General features: G+C 34.6%; 4 long non-coding RNA genes across 5 annotated transcripts; all 4 read right to left on the minus strand.

Moving 5' to 3' along the window:
• Positions 1 to 343: 343 nt before the first annotated feature.
• Positions 344 to 1,520, minus strand: LOC139905322 (uncharacterized). 2 transcript variants are annotated; one of them, XR_011779983.1, is made up of 3 exons: positions 915 to 1,520; positions 722 to 861; positions 344 to 659 (listed from the first exon to the last, which is right to left on the minus strand). It is a non-coding gene; the product is annotated as an uncharacterized lncRNA (long non-coding RNA). The 2 variants fall into 2 exon arrangements; XR_011779982.1 differs by having other exon boundaries at positions 722 to 1,520.
• A 372-nt stretch (positions 1,521 to 1,892) lies between these two features.
• Positions 1,893 to 3,484, minus strand: LOC139905323 (uncharacterized). Its single transcript, XR_011779984.1, has 3 exons — positions 2,859 to 3,484; positions 2,667 to 2,806; positions 1,893 to 2,604 (listed from the first exon to the last, which is right to left on the minus strand). It is a non-coding gene; the product is annotated as an uncharacterized lncRNA (long non-coding RNA).
• A 327-nt stretch (positions 3,485 to 3,811) lies between these two features.
• On the minus strand, positions 3,812 to 5,449 carry LOC139905324 (uncharacterized). Its single transcript, XR_011779985.1, has 3 exons — positions 4,781 to 5,449; positions 4,588 to 4,727; positions 3,812 to 4,525 (listed from the first exon to the last, which is right to left on the minus strand). It is a non-coding gene; the product is annotated as an uncharacterized lncRNA (long non-coding RNA).
• A 9,079-nt stretch (positions 5,450 to 14,528) lies between these two features.
• Positions 14,529 to 15,674, minus strand: LOC139905325 (uncharacterized). The gene is made up of 2 exons (XR_011779986.1): positions 15,059 to 15,674; positions 14,529 to 15,012 (listed from the first exon to the last, which is right to left on the minus strand). It is a non-coding gene; the product is annotated as an uncharacterized lncRNA (long non-coding RNA).
• Between the last annotated feature and the right edge of the window lie 1,960 nt (positions 15,675 to 17,634).

The raw sequence follows: 17,634 nt of genomic DNA on the forward strand, positions 1-17,634 counted from the left end.
AAATATAATCTACATACTAAAAATAAACCATTAAACATTTAAGTTAAATATACAAAATTAAACAATTAAAATCATATAACTATTAATAATAATAAATTATAAATAAAGAATATTGAAATAATAGATTGATCCAGATAATTTTTTCTTGTTCTAACATCGGAATTCAGTTAAATATGTCATAACTTTAGGTTGCAATACACAAGCGAGACGTGGAGTTTAATCAAAAAGATAATCACCCCTCTTCTTCATGTGGAAGTTGCTATATACAATTGTGCACAGGATAGATATATCTCTACCGATGAGATCTAACTAATTATTAATAATAAAGTAAATGTCAAAATCATAAAATTAGACAATAAATATATTAATAAAAAAATGTTAGAAATAAATTCATCTTAAAGATTTAGAGCAAAAGCTAATTATGTAGTAATGTCCGGCGATATTACTCCTTATTAAGAGCATCAAAAAATATTTTCCCCCGTTATTAAGGTATGCTTATATAACAACATACTATTATCATGAAGGATATACACAATTGTTAATTATAATGCAACACCCAATGTAACTACCCTCGTTGTTGTGACCATTTAAACAGTTATTTTTGCCTTTTATGAGTTTTCTGAACACCATTTCTTGGAGCCCATCAACCATAGCTAAGCCTTAAGGGATAAAAAAGTAATATTTAATGACTATGTAATATTGGAAAACCTAATTATCATACCCAAGTCTTAAAACGAAGTAAGTAGTCTCAGACAAACTTGTTGCAAACCATCCAAAGCTACTACCCCCGTTGTTGTGACCATTTAAGCAGTTGTTTTTGCCCTTTACTGAGTTGTGTATCATAATTCTTGATATGTTTAGCTAAAATAGAATCATATTTTATGGTTAGATTTAAAAAAAAATTGAATACTTACTGTGAGATAGTACAAAATTCAGAGTTCCATTTCGATATTCGTAAATACTTTTTACTGATAACTTGATCGTCATTTGGTGTGGATGACTCAAAACATTTTATATGTATTTCTATAAATGACATCAGTAACAACATCCTCCATTAATTTAATGATGGTTCCTCGGGAAGGGATATGTTTACCCTTGTATTTCTCCATAAATTTTTTGAACGTAGATGATTAGCAATGGATAAGGTTATATTACATACAATAAGCATCCTTGTGAAATCAGAGTTAAAGTCTGACTTGATGTATTCATCGTTAAATTGATTTTATAGATGAATATCCATACTTTATGAGATGAGGATAATGAGTGGCGTGTAATTCTAGACAGGGGACTAAAGGCACATTTATATCGACAAATCCGACAAACCATCTGTTTCTCATCCGGTAAGTATTTTCCAAATTCCTAGGCCTCCATTTTCAGAAATCCAGACAGAAGGCGACGTTATTTTAGGCATTTTATTCAGTTCTCTATCGACTATCCCCATCTAATATTATTATATTAATATTGAATAATAAAGGCGGGAATGATAACGTTCATGATTGATAGAAGAAGATGTATATTATTTAATCACTACCCTCGTTGTTGTGACACATTTAAACAGTTGTTTACCAATGATGCCATAAGTAATTCTTCTTTTCTCCTCGCAAGTATAGTTGATAATATTGTAGAGAAAAACGCGTGCGAGGAGGAGGGGGGAAAAAGACATATGGTATCATTGTTTAAAATACTGATGTGATTATCATCTGCCTGCTTTATTATGATTTTTGAGGGTATAACGAATGTATTTATTAGCAAAATGTTTAATGAAGATATACTACGTATAATTGACTTCGACGTTTTTATCCGTTACAGTAGATTTGAAAACGTCACACTCCATGAAATTGTAATTCATTATGAACCTTATTCTCAGAATAATAGCTAATGAAACGACAAAGTAGAGTATTTGAAATATATTTGAAGCTCAAAGTTTAAAAAAGAAGGCTTTAATGAAATATAATCTACATACTAAAAAATAAACCATTAAACATTTAAGTTAAATATACAAAATTAAACAATTAAAATCATATAACTATTAATAATAATAAATTATAAATAAAGAATATTGAAATAATAGATTGATCCAGATAATTTTTTCTTGTTCTAACATCGGAATTCAGTTAAATATGTCATAACTTTAGGTTGCAATACACAAGCGAGACGTAGAGTTTAATCAAAAAGATAATCACCCCTCTTCTTCATGTGGAAGTTGCTATATACAATTGTGCACAGGATAGATATATCTCTACCGATGAGATCTAACTAATTATTCATAATAAAGTAAATGTCAAAATCATAAAATTAGACAATAAATATATTAATAAAAAAATGTTAGAAATAAATTCATCTTAAAGATTTAGAGCAAAAGCTAATTATGTAGTAATGTCCGGCGATATTACTCCTTATTAAGAGCATCAAAAATATTTCCCCCGTTATTTAGGTATGCTTATATAACAACATACTATTATCATGAAGGATATACACAATTGTTAATTATAATGCAACACCCAATGTAACTACCCTCGTTGTTGTGACCATTTAAACAGTTGTTTTTGCCTTTTATGAGTTTTCTGAACACCATTTCTTGGAGCCCATCAACCATAGCTAAGCCTTAAGTGATAAAAAAGTAATATTTAATGACTATGTAATATTGGAAAACCTAATTATCATACCCAAGTCTTAAAACGAAGTAAGTAGTCTCAGACAAACTTGTTGCAAACCATCCAAAGCTACTACCCCCGTTGTTGTGACCATTTAAGCAGTTGTTTTTGCCCTTTACTGAGTTGTGTATCATAATTCTTGATATGTTTAGCTAAAATAGAATCATATTTTATGGTTAGATTTAAAAAAAATTGAATACTTACTGTGAGATAGTACAAAATTCAGAGTTCCATTTCGATATTCGTAAATACTTTTTACTGATAACTTGATCGTCATTTGGTGTGGATGACTCAAAACATTTTATATGTATTTCTATAAATGACATCAGTAACAACATCCTCCATTAATTTAATGATGGTTCCTCGGGAAGGGATATGTTTACCCTTGTATTTCTCCATAAATTTTTTGAACGTAGATGATTAGCAATGGATAAGGTTATATTACATACAATAAGCATCCTTGTGAAATCAGAGTTAAAGTCTGACTTGATGTATTCATCGTTAAATTGATTTTATAGATGAATATCCATACTCTAGTTATGAGATGAGGATAATGAGTGGCGTGTAATTCTAGACAGGGGACTAAAGGCACATTTATATCGACAAATCCGACAAACCATCTGTTTCTCATCCGGTAAGTATTTTCCAAATTCCTAGGCCTCCATTTTCAGAAATCCAGACAGAAGGCGACGTTATTTTAGGCATTTTATTCAGTTCTCTATCGACTATCCCCATCTAATATTATTATATTAATATTGAATAATAAAGGCGGGAATGATAACGTTCATGATTGATAGAAGAAGATGTATATTATTTAATCAATGATGCCATAAGTATAGCTTTTGTATTCTTAATATTATCACCCTTAGTATAGAGTATAGTTGATAATATTGTAGAGAAAACGCGTGGAGGAGGGGGAAAAAGACATATGGTATCATTGTTTAAAATACTGATGTGATTATCATCTGCCTGCTTTATTATGATTTTTGAGGGTATAACGAATGTATTTATTAGCAAAATGTTTAATGAAGATATACTACGTATAATTGACTTCGACGTTTTTATCCGTTACAGTAGATTTGAAAACGTCACACTCCATGAAATTGTAATTCATTATGAACCTTATTCTCAGAATAATAGCTAATGAAACGACAAAGTAGAGTATTTGAAATATATTTGAAGCTCAAAGTTTAAAAAAGAAGGCTTTAATGAAATATAATCTACATACTAAAAAATAAACCATTAAACATTTAAGTTAAATATACAAAATTAAACAATTAAAATCATATAACTATTAATAATAATAAATTATAAATAAAGAATATTGAAATAATAGATTGATCCAGATAATTTTTTCTTGTTCTAACATCGGAATTCAGTTAAATATGTCATAACTTTAGGTTGCAATACACAAGCGAGACGTAGAGTTTAATCAAAAAGATAATCACCCCTCTTCTTCATGTGGAAGTTGCTATATACAATTGTGCACAGGATAGATATATCTCTACCGATGAGATCTAACTAATTATTCATAATAAAGTAAATGTCAAAATCATAAAATTAGACAATAAATATATTAATAAAAAAATGTTAGAAATAAATTCATCTTAAAGATTTAGAGCAAAAGCTAATTATGTAGTAATGTCCGGCGATATTACTCCTTATTAAGAGCATCAAAAAATATTTCCCCCCGTTATTTAGGTATGCTTATATAACAACATACTATTATCATGAAGGATATACACAATTGTTAATTATAATGCAACACCCAATGTAACTACCCTCGTTGTTGTGACCATTTAAACAGTTGTTTTTGCCTTTTATGAGTTTTCTGAACACCATTTCTTGGAGCCCATCAACCATAGCTAAGCCTTAAGTGATAAAAAAGTAATATTTAATGACTATGTAATATTGGAAAACCTAATTATCATACCCAAGTCTTAAAACGAAGTAAGTAGTCTCAGACAAACTTGTTGCAAACCATCCAAAGCTACTACCCCCGTTGTTGTGACCATTTAAGCAGTTGTTTTTGCCCTTTACTGAGTTGTGTATCATAATTCTTGATATGTTTAGCTAAAATAGAATCATATTTTATGGTTAGATTTAAAAAAAAATTGAATACTTACTGTGAGATAGTACAAAATTCAGAGTTCCATTTTGATATTCGTAAATACTTTTTACTGATAACTTGATCGTCATTTGGTGTGGATGACTCAAAACATTTTATATGTATTTCTATAAATGACATCAGTAACAACATCCTCCATTAATTTAATGATGGTTCCTCGGGAAGGGATATGTTTACCCTTGTATTTCTCCATAAATTTTTGAACGTAGATGATTAGCAATGGATAAGGTTATATTACATACAATAAGCATCCTTGTGAAATCAGAGTTAAAGTCTGACTTGATGTATTCATCGTTAAATTGATTTTATAGATGAATATCCATACTCTAGTTATGAGATGAGGATAATGAGTGGCGTGTAATTCTAGACAGGGGACTAAAGGCACATTTATATCGACAAATCCGACAAACCATCTGTTTCTCATCCGGTAAGTATTTTCCAAATTCCTGGGCCTCCATTTTCAGAAATCCAGACAGAAGGCGACGTTATTTTAGGCATTTTATTCAGTTCTCTATCGACTATCCCCATCTAATATTATTATATTAATATTGAATAATAAAGGCGGGAATGATAACGTTCATGATTGATAGAAGAAGATGTATATTATTTAATCAATGATGCCATAAGTAATTCTTCTTTTCTCCTCGCACGCTTTTGTATTCTTACCAAAATTATCACCCTTACCCATAAGTAATTCTTCTTTTCTCCTCGCACGCTTTTGTATTCTTACCAAAATTATCACCCTTACAGTAATACCTACCTATAGCTATAAATGAAATCTATACTTAAAGTATATTGGCTCAATAGTACTTAGATAGCCTATAAAATATAATATTAAAAAATGGTGTGTTGGAGTCAGACTCAGTACTATTCAAAATACTGGAGTCTGAGTAGGACATTTTATGTATCAACTACGCAACCCTGATTAAATGTTCATGGACCTTATGTCTTATGCTTCTTCTCCTAATTAGAAATTTCTTCTTATGCTGTTTTACAGTGAAGAATCTTAGGGTAAAGAGATTTTTTTTTTGTATATGAATTTAATTTCGAACTTTTTTTATAGAAAATAATTTCCAATCCTCGTTTTATTTTTATTTTTAAATGTTTGATATTTTTACCAGAAAGATATGCTTTAATTACTTTTACATACTTATGTAATGCCTGAGAAAAAAATGGAAATGTCTTTTCTAAAAAAGGTCATTCCATATTTTTGATTGCAAAAAAATGATATGCATGTCGGATAATTATAATAAGAAATATGAACAACTCATCTCTAAAGAATCCTTGCTACGCGACGTGTTGTACTCTTAAACATTTAAAAAACCTACATGATTAGTGTTGGATTGGTCTAAGTAGACTGCAGTTATAAATGAATGAGGTTTCATTCTTCATGGGCAGCCGTAGGATTATATATATGTAGTATCTCAAGAATAATACACGTTTCTTATAATTACTAAACATAAGTTATAATCGAAAACGTAAACGTTTCAATCAGTTCATATAAAATAATAAGTTCAGAGATACTCTCGGGAAGAACGTGGAATCAAGTTGTATAGCGGAGCGCTACACTATTCCCCTCCCGGGATGAAGTTACGAAACACGGGTAAAATATTCAAAAAATTGTGAATGAAATAAAACATGACAAAATATTAAACTAAATGGAAATACAAGCTGTTTTTAAGCGATTAATTGACTAGTTCGAAGGGGTTCCTCTTCTGCTTAAAATAAAATAATCATCATGTTTTTCCAATATACGAAAATACCCTCATATGGAGCGAGCGTCAAGAGGTCTTCTGATTGGGGTTTTCATTATGAAGGCTTTCTTGGCTAACTGCAACTTTCTTTCTTCAGATAAAGTCTCTTGGGTAACTGAAGAGTGATGATTTGTCCTGAAATTATTATTCCATGTTTTCTTCCTTACGAACACATCACGGAGAGAGTGATAACAAATTTCTTCGCCATAGACTTCTTGAGAAGGAGAAACGTCGAAATCCGTACGAGGAGTAGTTGTCAGATCGAATAAGAGACCCTGTTCAGTGCCCTTATCCAATTTTCTTCGTTCTTCGAAAGACGGGCCCTCAAGACCTCTTTCAACGTCATGTGTGCTCTTTCCACCAAAGCATTGGATTGCCAATCAGTGCCGTATGTCAGCAAGATTTTTCGGTCCGCTTTACAAGGGTGAACGGTTGATTTTCAGTGGTGAACGTGGGATATTTAAACAGGGCAAATGCTACAGCATAGATTAAATCTTGCAAGAATATCGTCCAATGGACTGTCTGACCATTATTTTCTTCCGGCAAACATTGGGAAAAATAAAATAAAAAGGAAAAACTCTTGAAGGAAAGTCAATGCCGACCTATTCATAAAGGAAGGAGTATAATGGAGTATAAAATGCACGGTGCAAGAATGAGAGAAAATTTTTGAACTATACAATTAAGTTAAACAATTTAAACCTCCTTAAATATTTTTAAAATAATAACGGATGAAGATAATGAACGAGATTATAATATACCATGAAACGGTTACATCGACAGAAAATAAATTATGTTCACAAGTCTTGATGTTCTTAACTTACATGTATACGTGGTGATGAGTTTGAAAAAAATGCATGTGTTCTTTATCATGATTAGAAGAAGAAGTTTTTCCTCTCTTTCCTTGAAGCAAAGGTGTCAATCAAACTGTCCATGTCTTCATGGAGCACCTTGTCCACCATCACCCTGTCCATATTCAAGAGGGTGAGGGAGGAGAGCCTCTCCTGGTCCATGGTGGTCCTCATGGGGTTCTTGAGCCTTCTGAGACAGGATAATGACCGCTCCGCCTCACAGCTGCTGATGGGCATTGAGGCCAGGATAACGATCACCTTGTATAGCTCCGGCATCAGGCGGAACACTCCCGAGCTTATTAACTCCACAGCAATTTGTGACGAAACCATGTCTTCTGTGTCAATATCTGCCTAGGGAAACATAAATTTTATACATATAATGCAAAATGAAACATTATAATATTAACCTTGAATTGCTGGAAGATTGCATGGTCTGACTGGTGCTGCTCGAGTTCGAGTCTGTAGTGCTTGGCGACATGCTCAATGACACAGGTCTCCACTTCACTGTCATTGACGATTGCAATGAGATCCATTGTGATGTTTGTATCGTCGGTGGCAAATCTGCTCTCAAGCTCTATTTTATCTTATTGATTGCAACATCGAAATGTGTTTCACGGAAGTAGGATTCAGTTGTTCCTTTCCACTTTATTCTCCTTGGAATCTTCGCCTCCTTGAATTCCAAATCAATTGAGTCCTCCTGGTCAAATACTGATTTCATCTCAGACGACTTCAACTCAGCAAGTTTCCAGATTGATTCAAAGATTTTCTCATTCTTAAGATCTTCAAGAGTCCTAATCACTAGGTTGACGTGTTTCCGGGCCTTTGTTAGGTCAACCTTTCTGCCTTGAAGTTCATCTGACAAGCTAGATGTGTGTCTGAGGAGTGTCTTCAACAGTTCAATGCCGAAAACAAATTCGTGACTAAAGATGCTGTTGAACTTGACAATGTATCTTTATATTTTCTCATTATTATGAGGGTCTTTATGATTCTGACCATCCCTAGAGATACAGCGTGTAGCAGACTGGTTCTTCAGGATCATCACCTTGGCATGCTCCTCATCTTTACTTGTTATCTTCACCGACTTGTAGATTGCTGACCTCTTTGGTGACCTTCATTGAAGTTGTATAAAATTTGTACTGTCCCCATTGTATTTCTCAACAGGGTTATATCTGAGAGAAGATCCTTGACTACAAGATTGAGGACATGGGCGTAGCAGTGGATGTAGGCACACAGTAGGGCTGCTTCCTTCCACCTGGCGGCAAGCCCCTTCTTGATGCCGGATATGTTGGAGGCACCGTTCGCGGCCAGGGAGACAGTGCGGGCGGGGTTAAGGCCGAGATCCTTGATAGCCTCGGGAAGCTTTTCAAACAAATATTTGCCGTCAGTCTGGGTAACTTTTACAAACTTGAGGAAGCTCTCTTTCTTGATGCCTTCACTCGTCAGATATCCCAGTGACAGACTGAACTGCTCCGTGTTTGACATATCTGATGTTTCATCATCAATCACAGAGAACCAGTTGTCATCATCGCCGCCACAAGTCTTGACATCTTCAATTATATTTTCCGTCACTTTGGATGCTATAATCTCTATCAGCTCATTTTGGATGTCAGGTGAAGTCCATTTGGCAAAACCTGCCCCAGCTGAACCAAATTTTTTGACTTCGGCCTCCAGTTTATCTTTGAGAATATGATTGTCGTGTGAACGCAGGGACAAAAGCTCCATGAAGTTTCCTCGATTGTTTTCATTAGATTACGTCAACTTTTCTCTTGTTTCGGAATCGCCCCTAAAAGCCAATCCTTGCTTTGCGAAGAACCCAACAGTTTGGAAAAGATACCTCAAATAAGCTCGCCACTTCACGACTTTCTCAGCATGTTGAGACTGAACATGGCCGAGAACTGAGGTATTCTTTCTCTTTGATGTGAGGAAATTGATCCACTTTTCCATCGACAGTTTGTGTTTTTTGTTGTTAGAATGAACTTTCAACGAGGAACTGTTTTTTCATGTTTTGAACTCAAATTTCCCAAGGTTGGAAATGGAAAATTTGGAACAGGTGAAACACTTGGCTGACTTTTCAACTTCGTCATATTCTAGCCACGGGAACTTACGGAACCAATCATATTGAAAGACTCTGGAGTATTTGTCATCTATTTGAGGACTGTATGTTTGTAACTTGGGCTGTAGAGGATGATCTCTCTCGACTTTAGGCACAGTTTCCCGCTCAGTCTCCACTCTGGTTCTGGTCTGGATGTCCTTCCACTTTGGCTCCCGCCTTGTAAGTATCGGGTCACCCAGCTGGCTCGTGAAGACGACAGGGTACTCTGGGCCTCCGTCCACAAACTCCATCTCCTCAGTCTTGCTCTTCCCACCTCCCTGGACATTGTCGCTAGTCTCAGAGTCCTCTGCAGACGGAATATTGTTGTTGTTGACTACAGAGAGCTGCTCGGGAGAGAAGATTAGTCCGATATAGAGATTAGGAAGTCTTATTCCATGATAAATCCGTCCGCTGGGGTACTTTGATAAGTCGCCATTATTTTCTGTGTTTGCAGTAACTTTCTCTTCAGCAGAAACTGACTTTTCAGATCTTGGTTCAGGCAGTAAGGCCTCAACTGGAGCAGGGTCATCGGGACAGGAGGAGGCAGTGACTGAGGATGGGATGTAGCAGAGGAAGTTTTCTTAACAGCAAAGTTCAATGTTTTCTGCTTCTTATGATCAATGTTCACTTGATACTTGCAGCTGGGGTCATTCTTATGGAGTTTAACATTGTGATCATTAAAGTTGTCCTTCTGTATTTCCTTCTGATAGATAGAACAAATCACCAACTCTCTGTTAAAATGCGTTTTCCGTTTCCCGTGATACATTTCTGATAATTAATAAATTACTGCAACAATCCACTTTAAAAAGTACATAACTATTATTTATGTCCCTTTTAAGCAGTAATAATTTAATTTATCTTGTATTCAATGAAACAAATTCTCACGCTCTTAAATATTTCAAGAGTACTCCATACGAAAAATGTTGTGTGCGTCTTCTTTTTTTTTTTTTTTTTTTTTGGCTGTAAAGTACTTCACATTTGCAACCAGTAACGTTAAACGTAATATCTAACTCAAATATCCACTCAATGTGAAGTACTTTAAATCCATACGAAAAATGTTGTGTGCGTCTTTGTTTTTTATTTTTGGCTGTAAAGTACTCTTGAAATAATTGCAGTAATTTATTAATTATCAGAAATGTATCACGGGAAGCGGAAAACACGTTTTATATTCAAAGGTTCAATCATTTATATTTATAAAATGACAGGCAATATTTGAAAGAAAGGGTAAATTACAGGATTTGAATTCAAATTTCTGCGATGAATTGAGATACCCGAGAGTGTTAACTGTAGTTTAAAACCTCCGTTTTATCTATCTGACTTAATTTGGCCCCAATATTGTATTAGAGATATAATTTATTAATTTACTAATTCTATAAATGTGCCGGTGAATTTTGGCTACTTTAAGTACAATTTGTGGTGCCTCCAAAGGATTAATCAGAATCATTTTTTCATTTAAATGAACTATAATTTGTTGGAAAATGTATTCCATGTTCAATTTTGAGAAAAATTATCTAGCTTCCTTTTGGGTGGACTTGCTACAAATATGTAATTTTATTATAATGACTCAGTACTATTATGAGTTGGTCATAAGTTACATATATATAATAGATTTTAATAATTAATTATGACATAATTCATCTATATTTACATACCTATATGATTGGTGGACGGTTGAGTAAGGTTTTTTTTTTTTTTTTTGGTCCGCTGAAGCGAACAAAGCGCAATACTGACGTACGGCCCTGTTGCCAATGATATGGTGTGGTATTCCCAAATGACTACACATGTACCTCCATACTTAAGAAATAGACTGTCTTTCCAAGTCTGAGGTCATTATAGACTGGACACCCAGGCTATTTGAAATGCATCTGCAATCACTGGAGCAGTAGTATTCGAAAGAGGCACTGCCTCTAGCCATCTAGTCCTTCAGTCAATTATATTGAGCAGATATCTCATTCCATTTACTTGAGTGAAGGGGACAACTAAATCGACATGGACAGGGTAGAATTTCTTGTTAGACACATCAGCCATTGACGGCTTTTTGTCCATGTGGGTTGTGATTTTCGTCTAGGCACAAGTATTAAAATCATAGACGAACTTTCTTACATCTTATTTTAGATTCTCCCAAAAATAACAGGTTTTCCTGGTTATGGTTTAAACCCTCAGTGACTTTCAAAGTGAATTCTTCTAATAATTTTAGTTAGCAACGATGGTGGTACAACTGGACAAGGGACTGGATTATGGATGTCAAAAATTACATTGAGTCCATTCACTTTACAGTTTTCATATAAGGTCACACCTTCTCACCCCTGAAGTGACGAAAAATTCTTCCCAATCCACCACGTCGATTAGGGTATTGTTGATTCTAGAGAGAAAATCTGCAGGTATATTGTCTTCACCACTAATGTGTCGTAACGTGGCTCTATACTCAGACACTTCCGCGAAATCCCGAGGCACTTTGTTGGGCCTAGTAGGAGTTTTAGCCTTGATGGCGTCGATGAGTGGCTTATGATCTTTAAAGACAGTTAGATCACGTCCTTTGGTAAAAGATTGAAAGTAACGCAGGGCTTCTCTAACACCAAAGAACTCTATCTCCAGTCTGCAAAACTTGCTTGTTTTCATATTGTACGCCACGTAATTATCTTTTAAAATTGACAGTACTTTTTCGATATGACCATGCGGACTGAGAAGCAATCATGCTGTCGTTATTATAGGCAAAAACATAGTCCAATCGTCCAAACAGGGAATCCATCAATCTTTGGAAAGTATGGAAGGCGTTGCGTAGTCCAAAGGGCATTCTTGTGAATTCATAAAGCCCTGTACACATCGTTACTGCAGTTTTCTTGCAGTCTTCGCTTGACATTAGTACCTGATAGTAAAGAATTTTCAACCTCCGATATTCGTTATAAAATCATGAATATGAGGCATCAGGTAACGGTCTAGAAGGGTTAGGGTGTTCAACTACCGGTAGTCCCCAACAATCTGCCATGAACTATCCTGCTTTGGTACCAAGTGAATTGGGGAAGACCAATCAGATTTTGACCCGCGTATAATTCCAGCTGGCAATAGCTTAGAAATTTCTTTCCTCACTATAGTCTCTTTTTCAGGAGTTAGACGGCGAATACGTGAAAAGAAAACAAATAGCTATGTTTTAATAATTGTTTTATTCAGGAATTTTTGAAACAGAAATTGGTTGTGCACAAAAACTGGAAAAAAGGTTCAATGTTGTTTTAAAAAAATTAAACAACACTCAAGATACTATAATAACATACAAAAGAACAATCATCATACCAACTATAAAAAAGGTGAAGCTTTAAACATATGTAATTTTATCAGGACCTCTGGTGGTGGTGACAACTTAAGAAATGCACCACGACATTCCATAGTCTCACATCACATCTTACAACCCTACTCTGCATGTCTTTTTGGCAACAAAGTCATCAATAATGGCATCATACGGTAGCTGATATGAGAGCTCATTGTTGATGCTGATAATGGCGAGCCCACTTAGACAGTCCTGAGGTATTGTTGATCTCAAGTTTGTTTTTATTAACATGAGATTTGAGAAGCTTCTCTCAGCAGCAGCCGCTGTAATGGGGAGGGTAGCGATGATTTGTTTGTGTAAATTTCTGTGAGCTTGTTTGCATGGATGAAGGCAGAGGTTTATATGGTAGTCATGTTGTTTGATGGTAGTGGAGGGGAAATACTCTATTTCTTTGGTTAGTGTAGTGCCATCAATGTCCAGTTGACTGTCATGTGTAAAAGAAGCACTTAGAGTTAGGCACTTCTTTAGCTGGTCCTCTCTTTCTAAGTTGGTGAATTTGTGGAGGACAGCAAAATTGTTATTCACCTCTCCAAGGCTCTGAAATCTCTCATCAAGTCACAAGATTGTAGTATCCACGATCACATTTAAAAATGCAGTTTCTATTTTTCGAAGTGCATCTTGTATAGGCTCATAAGGAGACTCATAGCCAAAGTGCCTTTTGGTGGTACTCAAACGCTTCTGCTTGAGTTCAGCCTCCACGTTCATCTCCTTACAAATCTGTGCAGCTACAAAACTAGTTTTTCTGTAGCTGGTAAGGAAATGTTTGGTTTTCTTCAGCAACTCGATAGCCACACCAAGCTGCATGGAGGGTGACTGCATCAGTTTACTGACATTCTAGATCTTGCTGAGAACATCATACCATACAGCAGTACATATGCAACAGCGATAGGATCCAAGCTCCTCGGCCAAAAACTGAGCTTCAACTCTAACCACCGGATCCGCAGCTGTTTTTTCACCTCCAGAAGATACTCCCTGACTTGCTCAGCCTGATACCCTACTCCCTCAATACTTTTTATCCTATTTTCCCATCTGGTCTCTGTCCATAATTTCAGAGTGATTCATATGTTTCAGGAGGACCTCCCACCTATGGGTGGAGGCTAAGAAGAGCTTGAATAACTTTGTCAAATGCACAAAGTAGTTAAGGGCATCTGACAAGCTTTTTCCAGCATCAGCTACAACTAGATTTAATGGGGTGGGGGTACCACATAGAATAAAATAGCTCTTGAGTTCAGCTGAAGTAGCTTTACCTAGCTTGAGGGGCCTTTTCCATACTTTTTCCTCTTGGCCACCTTGAAAATGAGGCTCCTGGAGCACTTCACAATGTCCATTATCTCTCCCCCCTCAATTTTGGCATATATAAGGTCTAAGCTCCTCCGCATTTTTGCTTCTTGCTCACTCATGATGACAGATTTGATAAATGTTTATTATTGTTTACTTATTCCAAAAAGGACAGGAAATGCGGAATATGCAGGAAAAAATCTCTAATTCTCTCTATTTTAATTACATAATTAGCATTTATTAACAGTCCACGTTTTGCTTCCGATCCCTGTATATATAAAAAGAAGTAAAAAACAAGCTAAGTGTTCGAGTAAAATAGTTGAAGGGGGGAAAAAATTTCTTCTAATATAATAAAACCATCTACTTTATAGAATAGTCTATTTTCTTTCCTACCCAATTTCTGCGCCCCCTAGGAATCACCCTAGCGGTTTTTGGATTGTAGAAATAAAATATTATATTATGGTCAAAACTTTATTATGAACCGAAAAAACAATCCTTTACAATTATTTCTAGAAAATAATCCCCTTCATATGTTGGCCCCAACTGGCCTTTAAATGATCCATTCTTTCGAGCTAATTTTCGATGACACGTTCTAGCATTGTGACCGGAATCTCACGAATAACTCGCTCAATATTTGCTTCCAATACTTCAATCGTCGCTGGCTTATCCACATAGACTTTTGCTTTTACGTAGCCCCAAAGAAAAAAGTCCTAAGGTGTGATATCACACGATCTTGTTGGCCAATTCACAACGGCAAAACATGAAATTAATTGCTCACCAAAATGATGTCCAAATAAGTCCACTGTTACGCGCGCTGTGTGGCAAGTAGCACCGTCTTGTTGGAACCAAATATCGTGGAGACCATCTGCTTCAATTTGAGGTACCAAAAAGTTGCATACGACAAGCCAAGTTGTTGAGAGCGGTGGCGAATCGATTCTTCACGATCTTCGGCTACGCCCGCAATATTTTCTACGCTGCGAACTGTACGTGACCAGACGACGGGACATCCCAGCAAGTTGCGGCCCTTCAAATTTTTCGATTATTCTGCGAATTGTGGATTCTGAAGGTAGATTATGTGGACCATAAGTTGGGCGTAATTTGCGAAAAACTTCTTTCACAGAACGCTGATTTTCATAGTACAATTGAACAATTTGTACACGTTGTTGTGGCGTATATCTTTCCATGAAGAATTGTTAAACAATACTGAGTAAAAATGACGTATGAATTTAACAGAACTCGCGCGCGCCTCTCAAAAAATCCCTACTGGAAATAACCGCTCGTATTGAATCACCCTTTATAAGAACTAATGAATTCCATAAAAAGACAGAATAATCCACTGAAAGCCCAAGTGAGGAACAGAAAGAGTTATTATCCTCCATCCAATGTTCCTTCATTGAAATTCTGAAGTACTTATATTTTTAAGTCAACTCTGCTTCGTATCTTAGTCTAAGAGAAATATTCCATTTATAAGAGTCCTTCCATTTCCTTGATATATATAACATAGATCAAGGAACTTATCTCAATCACAATTATATTTATAAGGTGGAGTTTGTGATGTATAATCTATATGGATAGTTACCTAGATAACTTGGACCCTTGATTTCATTATTACATATGTGCAGCTTTAGCAATTGGAAAGCAAGTAGAAGATAATTCTAAACTCCTAAAAATAATGTGCCTCTCTTTTCTCGATAGTTTTTTTCTGCACTGCCTAGGCATATTCTATTCTGCTAATAAGTATATTTATTTATGTATAAAAATGTCTGATCTCATTTTGTATATGTATAATGTCACTAATAATTTGTTAAATCTATTTGTTTTATTTTATATTAATAACTTTTATATCTTATCATATCACTTCTAGTTATGATTAATATAATTATTTTTTTAGTTGTACTTATTTTAAATTTACTCATACTTATTTAACTTACTGTTATAAGCATATATTATAATACTTTAATCAATGATCTTAATAATATTCACTATTTCAATGTAACGATAAAGACGTCATACTTCATAATAATTAATATTTCTATATAATACCGTGCTTCGTACAATTTGAAATAAAGTAAATAATAATTATATTTGAAATATTAAAATTCCCTACTCATCGGGAATGGATCTCTTCATTATTGTAATCTTTTTAATCTCATTTGCAAGGATGGAGTCGAATATGCTCTCTTGAGATGTATGATCAGGTTCGAAGTATCTTTCTTCGATTTCCCCCATCTATCTTTGATCATATCTCTTACTAATTTGTTGAATTCTTTTGTAATATGGTATTTAATATTAATAACTTCTATGTCGTATCATTTGTCCTTATTAATTTGTTTAATTTTCTATGTATAACTTCTATTAAAATTTCTAATTAATATTTATTGTAATAATTAATCGTTATTTTAGTTGTTTTTTTACCCATGCTTTGTAACTTAATATCTCAAATATACTTCACGTATCAATTTACTCGTATTCTACTGCTACGGTTAAAGTGCTAGCCATTAGTTTTTGATTACTCATGAGTATATGATATGAGCGATTTTAAAGGAAGAAATTTAGGGGATCTCAATGTTAATAGATCTATAATATAGAAATATGAAATTTATTTTTATGAGTTTCACGAAGTAAATCAAGTATTCCTCAATTTGAAAGAAGATTCTCATTTCTATAGTAGAATCACATGATATTCTATCCTCCAAAACCGTGACTTTAATCAATAGTATGCCATTTTTACACGTTCTCCCTCTATGCCCATCCATACAATGAGGAAATCAGTACTAGGACCGATCGAACACTAAGAATGATCTTTTATCATGCCATATAATATAAAAAAGGTAAGCTATGAGAGGAAAGTTGTAAATGCTATCAACCCCTTTTTGAAAATTACTATACTTCAAGTCCCATAATTGTAACAAGGATAACAAGTTAATACATGCCTATTACTTATTAGGTGTGAGGTACCTGTTTATTATCAATATTTTTATAGATTAATAGGTGCATTGCATGATCAATGTATGTAAATCAATCATCAAACAAATGAAACACTTCCCCTCCTCCCCTATGATATAAATGAAATAGCTCACGCCTAACATTGAATATTTTATCTTATATAAATAGCAAATAATATATATCAGAGGGCTTGAATGAATCCCTATTGGGGCTGTTTGATGTACAAGAATTGCCATTAGGGCGCCCTCTATACAATCTTGATATGATTTTAAATTTTAAAAACTGGGATAATGTCGAATTTCTTTCTAAAAATTCAAATTACTCTGTGGTATCATTTTCTTATGTTTTGCTTTGTGCTTGGAATTTTCACATTTCATAATGTTTTCAGTCATATATATCGTTTCAAATCCTACTGAATTTTCCCCGATACGTGCACCTTGCATAAGCTGACAAGACGTGCCGGATAATAAAAAGTTCCTATTTACGGTGTTATCTCGCTAACACAAAAATACCCTACGTATTTCGTTGTCACATGTCGATTCCCTCCTCTCGCTTGATACGTCATGGCTATTTCTTAATGTATCCTTTTTAATAAATAAACATAGTAATTAC

This window comes from Lepeophtheirus salmonis, chromosome 1, assembly GCF_016086655.4.
Source record: "Lepeophtheirus salmonis chromosome 1, UVic_Lsal_1.4, whole genome shotgun sequence".
In the NCBI taxonomy this organism is placed as follows: Eukaryota; Metazoa; Arthropoda; class Copepoda; order Siphonostomatoida; family Caligidae; genus Lepeophtheirus; species Lepeophtheirus salmonis.